Genomic DNA, 15,043 nt, shown 5'->3' with positions numbered 1-15,043 from the left:
AGGTAATGATGGATGATAAGGTGTAAAGTAGGGACTCTACAACTTTCATCTAACTAAAATTTCTATTGCTTGATTATCTCAAATTCAATGCCAACTTTCTCATTTCTGTCAAGCGAATTTTCAACAAATTGGCCTTATATTCTCATTTTCCTTCACATTGATTGTAAGGACACAAAACATTAAGAAAATTATATCTAACAGGTTCGATTTTACTGAATATCAAAACCAGTCATAAATTTGTTCACAGTTCCCAAACTAGGAGCTTCCAACAACTTTCTTGTTCCTGTCAAACAACAACAAATTGAGCTAATTTTCAACAAATTGGCACCATATTCTCATTTTCCTTCATATTGATCATAAGGACACAAAACATTAAGGAAGTGCATCTAACATGCTTGACTTCATTGATTTTCAAAACCAGTCATAACTATGGTCACAGGTTCCCAAACCAGAAGCTTCTAGCTATTTCCTGCACATACTCTGATTTTTCATATATTATTCAGAACAAATCCCAAACTTTTGTGATTTAGGTTCAAATTTATCCCAACTTTACTTAATAATTTTCTTAGTTGCCCCTACATCTGATGAATTTTCACATATTCATCATGCTGTATCATATAGATCTTGGCTTTGCTGATTTTGTTTCTATTAAACTGCTCATAATTTTGTCTGAATGTCTCCGCAATCCCCTGTACTTTATCCATGCATGACTCTGCCTATAAGTACTTGAAACAAAAGGATTCTTCGCAGTAACCATGTGCAATGGCATCATACAAAAAGTCTTTTTACACTAGCCTTATCTGAGAACTGAAACTCACCGTGATTATTCCTATAATGATGCACAAGAACTCCAAACTGCTAAGTACACAATGATCAAATTTCTACCATCGAAAATAGTTTCCGGCTTTTCACAATTTTTAACTAGATAGGCATGACCTCCAATTATTATTGAGTGAGAAGACTCTGCCTCTCCATGATATTATTTTTTATTGCTTCTGATGAGTACCCCAGATCTCTCCAAAGTTATAACAAAATTGAGTACATTGTACTTGGGTGAAATTAAAATTGATAAATTTATTACAAATCGAATACAAATTTGTTAATCCATTGACAAATGAACCTTATAATTGATTATTTATTTAAAGAATAATTTTTATTTTTTCTTCCTGAATACCCCTGAGTTAGTCCTCCTGAGCAAAATGCACTGTAACCTGGTCGATCTCATTCATAATCCACCTAGCCCTACTCGATTTTTGCAACAGCCTTTTTTGTAACATATACTTCAGATAATTTGAAGAAAAATTGGCCATATCTTCACAATTTTATGCAAAATAAAGCCTAAACTTAAATATTTTCTGCTACATACACTTTCTTTAGATAATGACTCTTGGAAAAATCGGCCCTCTCTTCATAATTTTTGGAGAAACAATTCTTAAATGTACATATTTTTTGTAGCAAACACCTTGTCTGCACTGATTTTAGTAAAAACCTACCCAATGATCCTATTTTTCCACAACATAGCTCCTAAATTTAAATATACTTTGTTACATGCACCTCATCTTAGCTGATTTTAGGAAAAATGTGCCCTATCTTCATAATTTTCTACGAAATAGTCCCCAAATTTAAATACTTTCCCTATAATACAACTTGTCTAAATACTTTATGTACCATACACCTTCGCTGATATTAGGAAATATCTTCCTTATCTTAATAATTTTCTGCCAAATGGCCACTAAAGTTAGAGATTTCTGGAAAACGCAGCTTATTTTAGCTGATTTCAGCCAATCACTTCATATCCTTGCGACAATGTTGAACAAGTCCCCTTGGTTGATTTATAGCCAAACAAACCCTACCTTAGACCAACCCCTGCCATCATTTAGCTCAACTTCACCGACAACTCAAAATACAGTCAAACCTGATCGATTATATACCTTTGTCAATTGTGGCTTAAACACACCAACCAAAACAATAAATATCCACGTTATTCATAAATCAAATGGTAGATATTTCAAGGTTTTGTCAAAATGGTCCCTGCTTTGAAGGAATCCACCCTAAATTGTCCGGAAAAACACAGCTAAACCAGAGATGCAGATTATAGACCCTAACAAAGCCAAAAACAAAGATGTGGGACCATTAGATACTCACCTTTGTAAGATCTGTAAAAAGCGAATGCGTATGTTTGCACAGGTGCAAATCTCCAGATCAAGTTCGTCCAAGATCTGATTATGCCCACAATACGTATATATATTTTAGCCAAATCAAGATGAAAAAAGTGGAACGCGATATCCGAGCATCCCTCTTATTGAGATCAAAAGAAGACTGTCATCTCATGTTTTTTTTCACATATTGGTTGGGCTCAAAAGAGCTTTGCCTTCCATGGCTGAACATTTTCCCGCGCTTTACATAAAGAGTTACAAATGGTTAATATGTATGGTTTTGTTATTAAAATTTGTGCACATTTTTGTTGTAATGGAGAATTATTTGTAAAATAATATGGCTTTAGAGCTCGGGTTAACTCATTATAGAATTTTTTTTATGACCATTTATTTTTATACTTCCTTTCATATGAATTTTAACATTTATTTTTATGAGTTTTTTTTAAATACATTAAATAGAATTTTTTCATAAATGTTTTTTTTGTTAATTAGAGCAAGTGGGTTTGTGAAATTAATTGTTTTGCAAAGCTCCTGCAATAGGTGATTTACTCTGGACAAACTCACCCAACACTTGCATAAGGCCCCAACCACAAGAAACCCAATTATGTGAAGGCATAATTATACTATAAATATATTGCATTTTGATAGATGCTTCCTGTCAACATGAACAAGTGGGTTTTTGAGAGCAATCTTTTGGCTAAGTTACTGGAACAGGGTTATCTACTCTACCAAATTCATCTAGGACTTTTAGTTGGCCCCTATGAGAATCTAATGTGTCATCTCGAGTTACTTACATAGAGGACAGGAACTCGTAGGAAAACTTGAGAGTACCCAATAATCTATTTAAGGTTCTTTATCACATTTGCTGCAAGAGTTGTGGGTAAAGACCATAATATTTCCCCAAAACAATTGAAGTGAAATAAAATATTTAGGATTTTCTTTGTCTACTCGTAGTGCAAGACAAAGTTGTCTATGGAAGCTCTCTTAATTTAATAGGCCCTTTATATACTACAAAACTGAAGAGCTAGATTATGAGATTCACCCAAGTACCCAGTTCCAACTTGACTAGCCACAAAATGGGATACTTAAGATGTTGAAACTAGATTCCTTAGGAGATGTGAAGATATTTCGAAATCCCGACTTTATCCTCCTTTAGTACTAAGGTGCTTGAGTGGTTGTGTTTAAAAAGCATCATGAATAAACATAGTGTCTACCATTCAGGAATAATAGATCGTTGCCTATTAGAAAAACTTGTTGAATTTGAAGCAAACTCAACATAATGTCCACCATTCACGAATACCAGATGGTTGCCTAGTAGAAAAACATGTTGAGTTTAAAGAACACTCGCAATTGAAACTCAGCTCAGCTCAAAAGAATGAGATATTTTGACTTGAGGGAATTCAAACTCATTTCCCATTAATCTGAATTGAGGGAAATGACTTCGACTAGAAAAAACTCACGGGTCAAACTTTGACCTGCTTGTACAGGTCAAGTTTTTCACAAATTGGCTAATTTTATTCCCGAACCACCCCACTATGGAAAAACATTTAAATAAAGAAAAAGCATCCTTCTGAAATTCTTTTCAGGTTTTGTTGCCAGCTATCCTTTTAGTGTTTGCCAAGTCCATGTCAAATTCTCACACTTAGGCCTTGCCAAGTTTTGGTTGAATAGAGATTATTGAGGATGAGTTTAGAAATGTAAAGTTGCCAATGCATTTCCATTTTTTCAAAAAATGCTTCAAGTGGACACAAGCAAGCAACAACTTTCAATATTGAATATTAAATTAGTAGATACCCTCACAAACTTAGGCTATGTAGCCATCATAAGGGAAAATTATCCAATCAAAATCACCCAAAAATTGCACCTGGCACAAGGGCATTCAAAAACCCACTTGTACAAGGATGACAACACATGAGGGGCAAACATGCCCCCATCAAGGGTGAATATATACTTGGTAATTGGAATATTGTTGAGAAGAACAACACCATCTCTTTTCCTACCAACCATGCCCTAGATGTTTATAGAAGAACTACAACATGCTACTAATCCATTCTCTTTGTTAGCCTTATTCAAATAGAAAAGTGTCGTTATTGGGTGTATAAAGATGTTCCGTAATTCATTACCCTCGCTAGTATTATTCAATAGAAATATTCTTCAATAGAATACTTCCATCGTTAGGTATAGATGGATGGTCATACAGTCTCTCAGAGTATAAACATTATAAGAGCAGATGGTGTGCAACCATTAATGGCTACACTTGCCTTTTTAATTTGATTGACGTGCCAGTTTTTTTATCAGAGTCGGTTGATTAAGGTGTATTACAATATTTGCAGTCAATTGGGTGAAGTTACTATAAGAGTTTAGCCAAAATAGGGTCTTTTAGAAAATGTGTAGCTTGTCTTGAGATTTTGACATAGGAGGCTTTTTAAAGAAAAAGTTGGCAAGGGTTGGGACAATGTGTTTTATGTCAATAATCCAAGAAAAATATTATATATTTGCTTATAAACTACCCATATACGAGGATTTTTTTGTCACGGTTGGGAGCTTTAACATGTTGTAAAAATATATAGCAAGGAGAAATTATTGAAGATTTTCTAAAGTTTTTGTATGATATTAAAGAGTTAAATCCCTTTAGGAGACCACCATTTAGTGTTCCTTGGGGCATTTGGCTATACTTTAATTCTAGTGTCTCGTGTATATAAAAAAGCTAGCAAATGTTATATTTAAGAAGAGGAGGGTTATTATGATTAGTTTCAACTCAACACAAATGTAAACCCACTTTGAACGCACCAAGGGGGATCTGAAGGGCAGCATCTAGTGCTCTTGTGCGTATGTGGCTAAACAAAAAGGCCCCCTTTCATTTTCATGAAGTGTTCCTAGTACAAATCCATGTTAGAGTCGAGGCCCTGAAAAGATGAAGTCTAAGTACATTGAATGTATTGTCTATAAATAACCTCTCTAACAACCTCACACAAACATACAATGATGTCATTTACATTTGAGGTGTAAATCACTTGAATTGTGTTACAACTTTAATCGCTCCCCCACAAAAATGTGTCATGCTTCTTTGCGATGATGCTTCAACCATACCATCCGACGGCTATCTTTTGTTCTTAGCTCTTCATTGGTTCTCAACGGAATTTCCATGATTTGGCCTGCCCTGCGCTTCCAAGAGATGAAGGTGATCGTCCTCCAGCCATCTGCGCATTAATTGTTCACCCACCTGCATTTAACACAGCATGGCCAAAGACGAGCAGAATGCTCCTCGAGTAGTTCAATGACAGCAGCAGTTATTGGAAATTATGAAGATAATATTGCAATTGTTCAGGAGGGACACTGAAGTACAAAAGAGCCATTTTGTTCATTTATAATAGTGAGAATGTAGCAAAGGACCCATATCTAACTGTAAATGTGGTTTGTGATCCATTAAGACACCTCCATGCATAGACTAGTAGAGCAATTTTGTAAACAGATTCTATATATACCCAGAAAGTAGATGTAATGGGTTGATGAGTGTTAGATGAAGGGGGACTATGTTGTAAGGTTCAACTTTTGGAGACTGTAACTACTTTGTAACGTGCAGCGTCTGGTCTTCATTTACAATTAATACAAGCTTCCTTTCCTGTCAATTGCTCACTTTCCACTTCTTCTTCTTGTTCCACGATGTGCCTGCTTTACATTTGTTAATGCGTTGTGAATGTTTAGCATAAGCGGGGCTATCATCCCACCTCTGTGTTAGAATTTAGCAGTATCATTGAAATTGCTTGCAGGTTTCCATTGTTTTAATACCAGAGAGCTGTCATCCTGTCAGTGTATTAGATAATATATTTACAGACCTCCTAACTGGTTGCAGCTGGCCATCACAGGGTCCTGTGCATCTGCTGGTGTAGTCAGTCTTCTCCATTATCACCTTTACCTTAAGCTGTGAGTAATTGGTGGTTAAAATCCTTGTAGTTTGGGGGTGTTCACCCATGTCTGGGGTTAATCATGGTAGGAGTGGTTATCTGGCTTGAATGTGCAGCATTTCTTTCATTCATCCATCATTTTATCCAACATTCTGTTGAGTTTGTAATGTTCCCGAGCATCACTGATATACAACTTAGGTGAGTTTCTTGGGGTGATAACATTAATTGGCGCCGTTGCTGGGGAAAGGATAATCAAAGCTCAGCTTCCCTAGGAGAACGACACAGCTTCAATCTTTGATGACAGACAAGGTTTGAACATAGATTTTGGTTGTAATCATCTGTCTGGCGACTCCATTGGTGGAAGACCATCCTTTGGCGACTCCACATTGAAGTTCTGGCTCAGTTTGTGAGACATACTCAAAGAAATCCTCAGAAGCTGCCAGCTAAACCATTTCCTAACCCTAAGAGGACTGTCAAATCGAAGAAAGCTTCACAGAGAGGAGCATCAGGACCAGGTAAGCCTAAGAAATTTCATGCATCTCTGAAAAATAATTTTATTGCTGAAGAATTACTGTCTGAAGACTTAGAGCCCTGCATTGTTAATCACAAAATTCCTTCAGAGATTCATTCATCCCCTTATACAGTTAGTTCCCCTTTGAATCTCAGTCCAAGGAAAGCTTCCCATTCAGTCCATAACATCCCATTGTCTCTGCCATCCATCACATTACTCCCTCCCATTCAATCTGCTAGTATTCTTCCAAATAATTCAATCATGGCAGGACAACAAGCACCTACGAGGATTGAGAGAATTGTAGCTGCTAGATATGGACCTCTAGTCTTGCATGTCCCTTTAAATCCTATGCCTGTGGGAGAGTATCAAAAATATATGCCTAAATTTACTGGAACAGAGGGAGTAATAGCAGAAGAACACCTTGAAGTTTTTTATAGTTATGCTGATAATTAAGATATAAGTGAGAATGATGTGTGGATGAGAGTTTTTGTCCAGAGCCTTGATGGAGAGGCTATGAAGTGGTTTAGAGAATTACCCCAGAGATCTATAACAGATATTGAAGCATTAGATGATGCATTTTTGAAGCAATGGGGAGATAAGAAGGACTTGTTGTATTACCATACAAAGTTTGGTAATTTGAAGAGGGAAAATGGGGAACTTTGCCTGATTTTAATAAAAGGTTCAATAGAATGTACAATAAGATCCCAGCTGAGGTAAAGCCTACTCCTACCTCTGCCAAACTCAGTTATGCCAATGCTTTTGATTCTGATTTTTGCTTGTTGTTAAGAGAAAGGAGATGTACTACGCTGGCAGATATGCAGGATGCAGCCCTAGACGAAGAATCTAATATCATGGCTGCAGAGAAGCTAAAGAGTCAAGATGTAAGATGAAGACAGAGAAATCGGGCATCTACATCTTCTGCATCAACTTCAGAGCCTAAACTAGACAAAATGACCAAGATGATAGAGTCATTGGCTGCTGAAATTTCTAAGCTAAAGGTTGAGCAGAATTCAGGAAAAACAAGGCAACAAAACACATTTTCTCCAAGAAATCAGAACCCATTCAGAAGAGCAAATGAGCAATTAAAGATTATACAGAGGAGTGAAGAATCAAAAGAAGATCATAGAGTAAAAGCCTCTTTCCAAAATGTAGTCATGGAGGAGGAACAATTTGAAGAGGATGAGGATGAAATTCACTGCATGGAAGATAAAGGCAGCGCTGCATTTTTGACATTGGCTCAGTATGAAGAATCATTTCTGCAAGAGCAAGACAATCAAGAGTGGGACAGAGGAGCTGTTCTACAAACTGGTGACCAGCAGAGATATAATCTGAGATCCAATGCAAAAAATGTCAAAGAGAATCCTGTGCAAAAAGCTTCTATCCAAATAGAACCATATAATATCAAGCAGAGAAGACCAGCGGCTGAGCAAATCGTCCTCAAAGATCTAGTTCAAGAGGTAAAAAGTTTTGATAAATTATCCTCTTCTTTAAGCTTTGAGTCAGAGGTCCAAAAATTGAAGATATATGTGCCTCTGGTTGAGTTGGTGAAGAGTGAATTATTTAGATAGCCTATCCTTGAAGCCCTTGAGCTAGAAACCAAACAAACCTCCATTGACTCTATCAATTTGCAAGATGAAAAGCCTACCATTGTGCTTAGTCCTATGATTGAACCTTCTGATAACATTTCTCCATCTTTCTATGTCTCATTCACCATCCATGATAAAATCCTCCACAATTTCCTACTAGACATAGGGGCCAGCCACAATCTAATGCCTAAAGCTGTCATGGAAGAGTTAGGCCTTGATATCACCAGACCCTATCATGATTTATTTTCTTTTTATTCAAGGAAGGTGAAATGCCTTGGATTGATTAAGGATTTGGCTATTACCTTAACTCAGCTGCCCATGAAAAGTATGATGATGGATATTGTAGTGGCAGATGTCCCTCCTAAGTTTGGCATGCTGTTGTCCAAAGGATGGATTAAGAGGCTAGGTGGGACATTACAAAATGATCTATCTTATGCAACTGTCCCAGTGTTTGGAGGAGAGAGCAAGAGACTATACAGAGAAGCACAGCTGGCATACATCATTAGTGATGAAAAGAATCCTACAAATCATCCCATTTATGCAGTGGACACCGATTTTGGAGCATGCATTCTTCAAATGGAGGAATCTTAGAAGGCCGAGATGCAAATAAGGAAACCAACAGTTCAAGCCGAGAAAGAGCAAGGAAGTCAGATTTGGGAGATGTTCTTTGATGGAGCATGTTCCAGGGAGACTGCAGGAGCAAGGGTGGTGCTAGTATCTCCAGAGAGAGAAAGCATTCAACTGTCTATTAAGCTGGTTTTTCAAGTGACAAACAATATAGCAGAATATGAAGCACTGCTATTGGGCCTTAATGCAGCAAAAGACAGAGGAATCAAGAATCTAAAGGTGTTTGGAGATGCTGATTTGATAATTTAGCAAGTTAATAAAACCTTTCAGGCAAAGCACCCAAGGCTAAAAGCATACAGAGATGAGGTATGGAGAATCAGAGATTTCTTTGATTATTTCTGTATTTCATGCATTCCTAGAGCCCAAAATCAGCTTGCTGATTCCCTTTCTGCTTCTGCTAGTCTATTTATCCCTCCTCTGCCTCCCAGATTAGTTTATGAAGTCCAAATAAAGTACAGACCTTCCTTGCCCGATAATGTCCACCATTGGAAAGTTTTTGATGATGATGATGAGTTGAATAGGTTCTTGCAAGTCATTGATGAATTTTATGAGATGAAAATTTACCAAGAAAACGATGGCTTGTTAGAAAATTCTAAGTCCCAACTTAGAAATAAAATTGGTAAAGACAGCATAGTCCAGCTTCCTAGTAATCATATTCCCAAAGGTCTAATTCCTCTTGAAAGATTGTTTGACCAGAATGATGTGCCTTACAAAGCTGCTCAAAAAGAAGATCAATTTGCAGTTTGTAAGCATGATATAGGAATTCCAGGTCAGCCTAGGTATGTGAATTTGTCCACTCATTTGTCAACTGACCAAAGTTCTGAATACTGCAAATTAATGAAGCAATTTGCTGATGTGTTTGCCTGGGAATATATTGATCTGAAAACGTATGATAAAAGCATAATTCAGCACAAAATCCCTCTGGAGAAAGATGCAATACCTTTCAAACAGAAGCTGAGACCAATAAATCCCATGCTTCTTCCTTTAATTGAAAAATAAATTAAAAAGTTGTTGGCTGCTAAGATCATAGTGCCTCTCAGATATTCCAAATGGGTGGCCAATTTGGTAGTTGTGAGGAAGAAGAGTGGAGAAATCAAACTGTGTGTTGATTTCAGAAATTTGAACAAATGCTCAAAGAAAGACAACTATCCCCTACCCAAGATGGAGCATTTGCTGCAAAAAGTCTTAGGAGCCAAAGTGATGTCTTTCATAGATGGATTTTCAGGCTTCAATCAGATCGTTGTGCATCCAGATGACCAAGAGAAGACTGCATTTACCACTCCTTGGGTCACTTTTATGTATGCTAAAATGCCTTTTGGATTGATGAACGCTGGAGCCACCTTTCAGAGAGCTATGGATATAGAATTTGTGGGAGAGAAGGACAAATTTGTGCTTATCTACCTTGATGATATAACAGTTTATTTCAGCAACCATCAAGATCATTTGCAGCATTTGAAAAAGGTGTTTTTGAAGTGCAGAAGGTTTGGAATATTAGTCAATCCCAAAAAATCACAATTTGCTTTAGAAGATGGCAAGTTGTTAGGACATATTGTGTCTACTGCAGGTGTTCAAATTGACCCAGAAAGAGTAAAAGCAATAGAGACCCTGTCTGTACCAAGATCAAAGAACGCTATCCAGTCCTTTCTGGGCAAAATAAATTTTGTCAAGAGGTTTATTCCGAATTTTTCTGAGCTGGTAAAGCACGTAACCTCCATGTTGAAAAAAGGAAGAGAGGTAAGATGGACTGATACAGCAAGACAATCCTTTGAGTCCATTACGAAGGCTATTATGGAGCCTCCCACTTTAATAAGTCCTGATTATAGTAAGGAGTTCCATATTTTCTCATTTGACTCTTAAGACACCCTTGCAGCTGTTCTGTTGCAGCAAGATGAAGAAGGTTCAGAGCATCCAATGGCATTTTTCAGCAAGAATTTGAGGGATGCTGAATTGAGGTATGATATTATAGAAAAGCAGGCATATGCTCTTATTAAATCCTTAAAGGCTTTCAGAGTTTATGTCTTGCATTCAAAAATAATTACATATGTGCCTTCTGCTGCAATCAAAGATATCTTAACACAACCTGATGCTGATGGAAGAAGGGTAAGGTGGATTGCTAAAATGATAGAATTTAACATAGAGCTGAAGCCCACAAAGTTGGTTAGAGGTCAGGGGCTTTCCAAGTTATTGGCTGAAGAAAATTGCAGAACTTTAGACATTGATTTCCTATGCATGATGGCAGAAAACGGTCAAATAGAAGAAGAGGAAACAACAGAACCACACAGAAAGCAGTCAGTGGCCGAGAATCTAGCTTCATGTAATTGGTATGCTGCAATAATTAATTTCTTGCAGAAGCTAGAGATCCCTTCAGAATTTTCTCAAAGTCAAGAAAGAACTTTAAAACTCAGGGCAGCAAAATATTGCATCAATAATAACCTGCTCTACTAGGGGGATCCATCTGGAATATTTCTAAGGCGTCTGGACAGAGAACAGTCAAGAGAAGTGATGCAGGAGTTTCATTCCAACATGTGTGGAGGGCACCATTATTGGAAAAATACAGCCCATAAAATTCTCAGAGCTAGGTATTATTGGCCCACTTTATTTTCTGATGTATTTATTTTTGTTAAATCTTGTGACAGGTGCCAAAGGTTTGAAGGAAAATAGTAGTTAAAATCCCTGCCCCTAAAACCAATAATTGCAAAAGGACCTTTTCAGTAGTGGGGTTTGGATTTCATTGGTAAAATCAATCCGCATTCCAGTGGCCAGCACAGGTGGATATTAGTTGCCACTGATTATTTTACCAAGTAGATTGAAGCAATCCCTACAAGGAAGGCTGATCATAATGTGGTCATGAAGTTTTTGACAGAGAATATCTTTAGCAGATTTAGTTGTCCACATAAGTTAATAACAGATAATGCAGCAGCCTTCAGAGCTAAGGAATTGGTGGAAATGTGTGATTCAATGGGCATTAAACTTGTTCATTCCACCTCTTATTATCCACAAGGAAATGGTTGAGCAAAATCCTCTAATAAAAGTCTGATCAGAATAATTAAAAAGCTGTTAGAGGATAATAAAAAGAACTGGGATTCAAAGCTCAAGTATGCACTTTGGGCTGACAGGGTGACCATTAACAGATCCACAGGGAATTCTCCATTCAAGCTGGTATATGGCACTGAGGCTGTATTTCCAATCCAATTAACTCTCCCTGTGGCAAAATTCCTTCAAGAAGAGCAGGATGAAGAGAATGATATGGCAAACAGAATCACTGATTTGACAGAGTTGCATTAGATTAGAGAACAGTTGGTTGAAAAAGTTGTAGCACATCAGAGAAGCATCAAGGAAGCCTTCGACAAGAAGGCAAAAGCAAACAATTTTCAGATTGGTGACTTGGTTCTGAAATGGGATGCACTGAAGGAAAAGAAAGGCAATCATGGGAAATTTGATGCTTTCTGGACAGGGCCTTTCATCATTTCGCAGGTTCAAGGGAACAACACCTTCATACTGAAAAGTATGGGAGGTGAAACAAGTTTTGATGGCCCAATTAATGGGCGGTTTTTGAAAGTTTATGTGGTTTAAGGTCTGTTGGCCTTAAAAAATTGTAAATATTTTGTTTTATCAGTTGTAGTGTAGGATCAGTCAGACTCCATGCCCAATGGAACACTAGGAATTTTGATTAGTTTATTTTCAGCTGGGAAGGCATTGATCTGCAGGTTCTGGAGACCTCACAGGGAGGATCTCAGCCCCAGAAGGAGCCAGTGTTAGCTCCGTTACATACTTCAGCATTTTGAGGACCAAAAGCTAGCTTGGCCGTGTGTTTATGTCTAGAAAGGCAGATCGTAACAGTTTTTCTTCCTTTCCCCTTCATGTCCCTTAAACTCCATAGCCCCGCTATCTCTTTTTTTCGTCCTAAAATCTCTCCATTTCCCGTTTAAAGCCTTTCGAAATTCGTCAAATTCCTTTTTCGGCCCCTGTCCTTAAGCGCAAGTCAAATCTTCCATAAGACCTAACCATATAACTATGTGCTTTCTTTCCTCATCGCAATCCGTAAATCGCATATCTGAGTGCATAAAGGCCCAAACCTCTTGACTCCCATTGATGCGATATTGCGACGCCCTTCTCCATTCTTAAATATGGCTAATTTTTCTGTTGGGTCTGTGGCCTAGTCGCAAGTCGCAATTGGAGCTTTCAACAGTTTTCGCTTAAGTCATGACCATAGCATCGCCGATCGCTGATTACCAACTGCCTATACCAGACACGATGTGATTATAAGTTGTTGTTAAAAGATTCCATCGAGTTCGTCGCACCATCGCAATCGGTGCTTTCAATATGCCAAGGTCTTTTCTGACTTGTGATGCGATATTAAATATCGGACCCGATACTATTCACTGCTCATGTGTATAAAGTTTCAAGTCCGTCGGTTCCCCTCGGATAGTATGTTTGCCATATTGCATAGCTTTCCCCGCCCGTCATACCGCCATCCTCCCCGTGTGTTAAGTATCCCACATCTTCTACCCCGATTGCCGTCAGATCTGCTCGACGATGATCCAACGGCTTTCATTAAATCCCGATCCTCCATTCAAATTTCTTCCCAATATCACCTCAGATCAGATCTCGGCCGTTCATTCATACCATCCGACGGCTATCTTTTGTTCTTAGCTCTTCATTGGTTCTCAACGCAATTTCCATGATTTGGCCTGCCCTGCGCTTCCAAGAGATGAAGGTGATCGTCCTCCAGCCATCTGCGCATTAATTCTTCACCCACCTGAATTATCACAGCATGGCCAAGGACGAGCATAATGCTCCTTGAGCAGTTCAATGACAGCAACAGTTATTGGAAATTATGAAGATAATATTGCAATTGTTCAGGAGGGACACTGAAGTACAAAAGAGCCATTTTGTTCATTTAAAACAGCCAGAATGTAGCAGAGGACCCATATCTAACTGTAAATGTGGTTGGTGATCCATTAAGACACCTCCATGCATAGACTAGCAGAGCAATTTTGTAAAGAAATTATATATATACCCAGAAAGTAGATGTAATGGGTTGATGAGTGTTAGATGAAGGGGGACTCTGTTGTAAGGTTCAACTTCTGGAGACTGTAACTACTTTGTAACCTGCACCGTCTGGTCTTCATTTCCAATTAATACAAGCTTCCTTTGCTGTCAATTGCTCACTTTCCACTTCTTCTTCTTGTTCCAGGCTGTGCCTGCTTTACATTTGTTCATGTGCTATGAATGTTTAGCATCAGGGGGGCTATCATCCCACCTCTGTGTTAGAATTCGGCTGTATCATTGAACATGTACGTAGGTTTATGTTGTTCTAATGCATAGAGAGCTGTCATCATGTCTATGTGTTAGGTAATAGAATTACAGACCTTTAAATTGGTTGCAGCCGGCCATCACAAGGTCCTGTGCATCTGCTGGTGTGGTCAGTCTTCTCCATTATCACCTTATCCTCAAACTGTGAGTAATTGGTGGTTAAAAGCCTTGTAGTCTGGGGGTGTTCACCCATGTCTGGGGTCAATCATAGTAGAAGTGGTTATCTGGCTTGAATATGCAGCATTTGCTTCATTCATCCATCATTTTATCCAACATTTTGTTGAATTTGTAATGTTCCCGAGCATCATTGATATACAACCTAGGTGAGTTTCTTGGGGTGATAATAGTCCCAATGCCCCTACAACTACACCCTTTTGCCCCCTTCACTAAGGGATTAAACACATTAGGGGTTATGGGTTGTCATAAGGGAGCCCCTAATCCCATTATCACAACTAGAAATAGGCTCATGAACACCATCAATATCTATTGGAGGTGTTGTGATGAAAGAAATAATGAATACAAAATTTGTGGTCAATAGGACAGGGATCATCAATATGTTAAACCATCCAATGTAAAGATGGTTTTCAATGCTACTGATCTAGTCACATAAAATACCCCATAAATTTGTTCTTTGGGACAACCCTAAGATTCAATAATTAATCCAAACTAAGAGGATTCATCACAGAGGTGACAATGGAAACAACCTTAAGTTGACGCACACTGACACTTTGTAAGACTTGCACAACTAGGGTGTTGGTTTCATCATCAAAAAGAGGAAAAATTCACAAGTGGAAAACATCTCACATTTAGGGTAGTTGGTCATAAATCTTTATGCATGTTTTTCCACCGAGGGTACCTTTCACATTTTCCAAGGCACAAATTACATATTTGGATGAATTTTGGATAACTTGTCACATTCCAATAGCTTCATGCATGAAGAGG

Source organism: Pinus tabuliformis, chromosome 3_2 (genome assembly GCF_031772625.1).
Source record: "Pinus tabuliformis cultivar Carrire ecotype Pingquan chromosome 3_2, CPIR1, whole genome shotgun sequence".
Lineage (NCBI taxonomy): Eukaryota > Viridiplantae > Streptophyta > Pinopsida > Pinales > Pinaceae > Pinus > Pinus tabuliformis.
Note: the sequence above shows the minus strand (reverse complement) of the source record.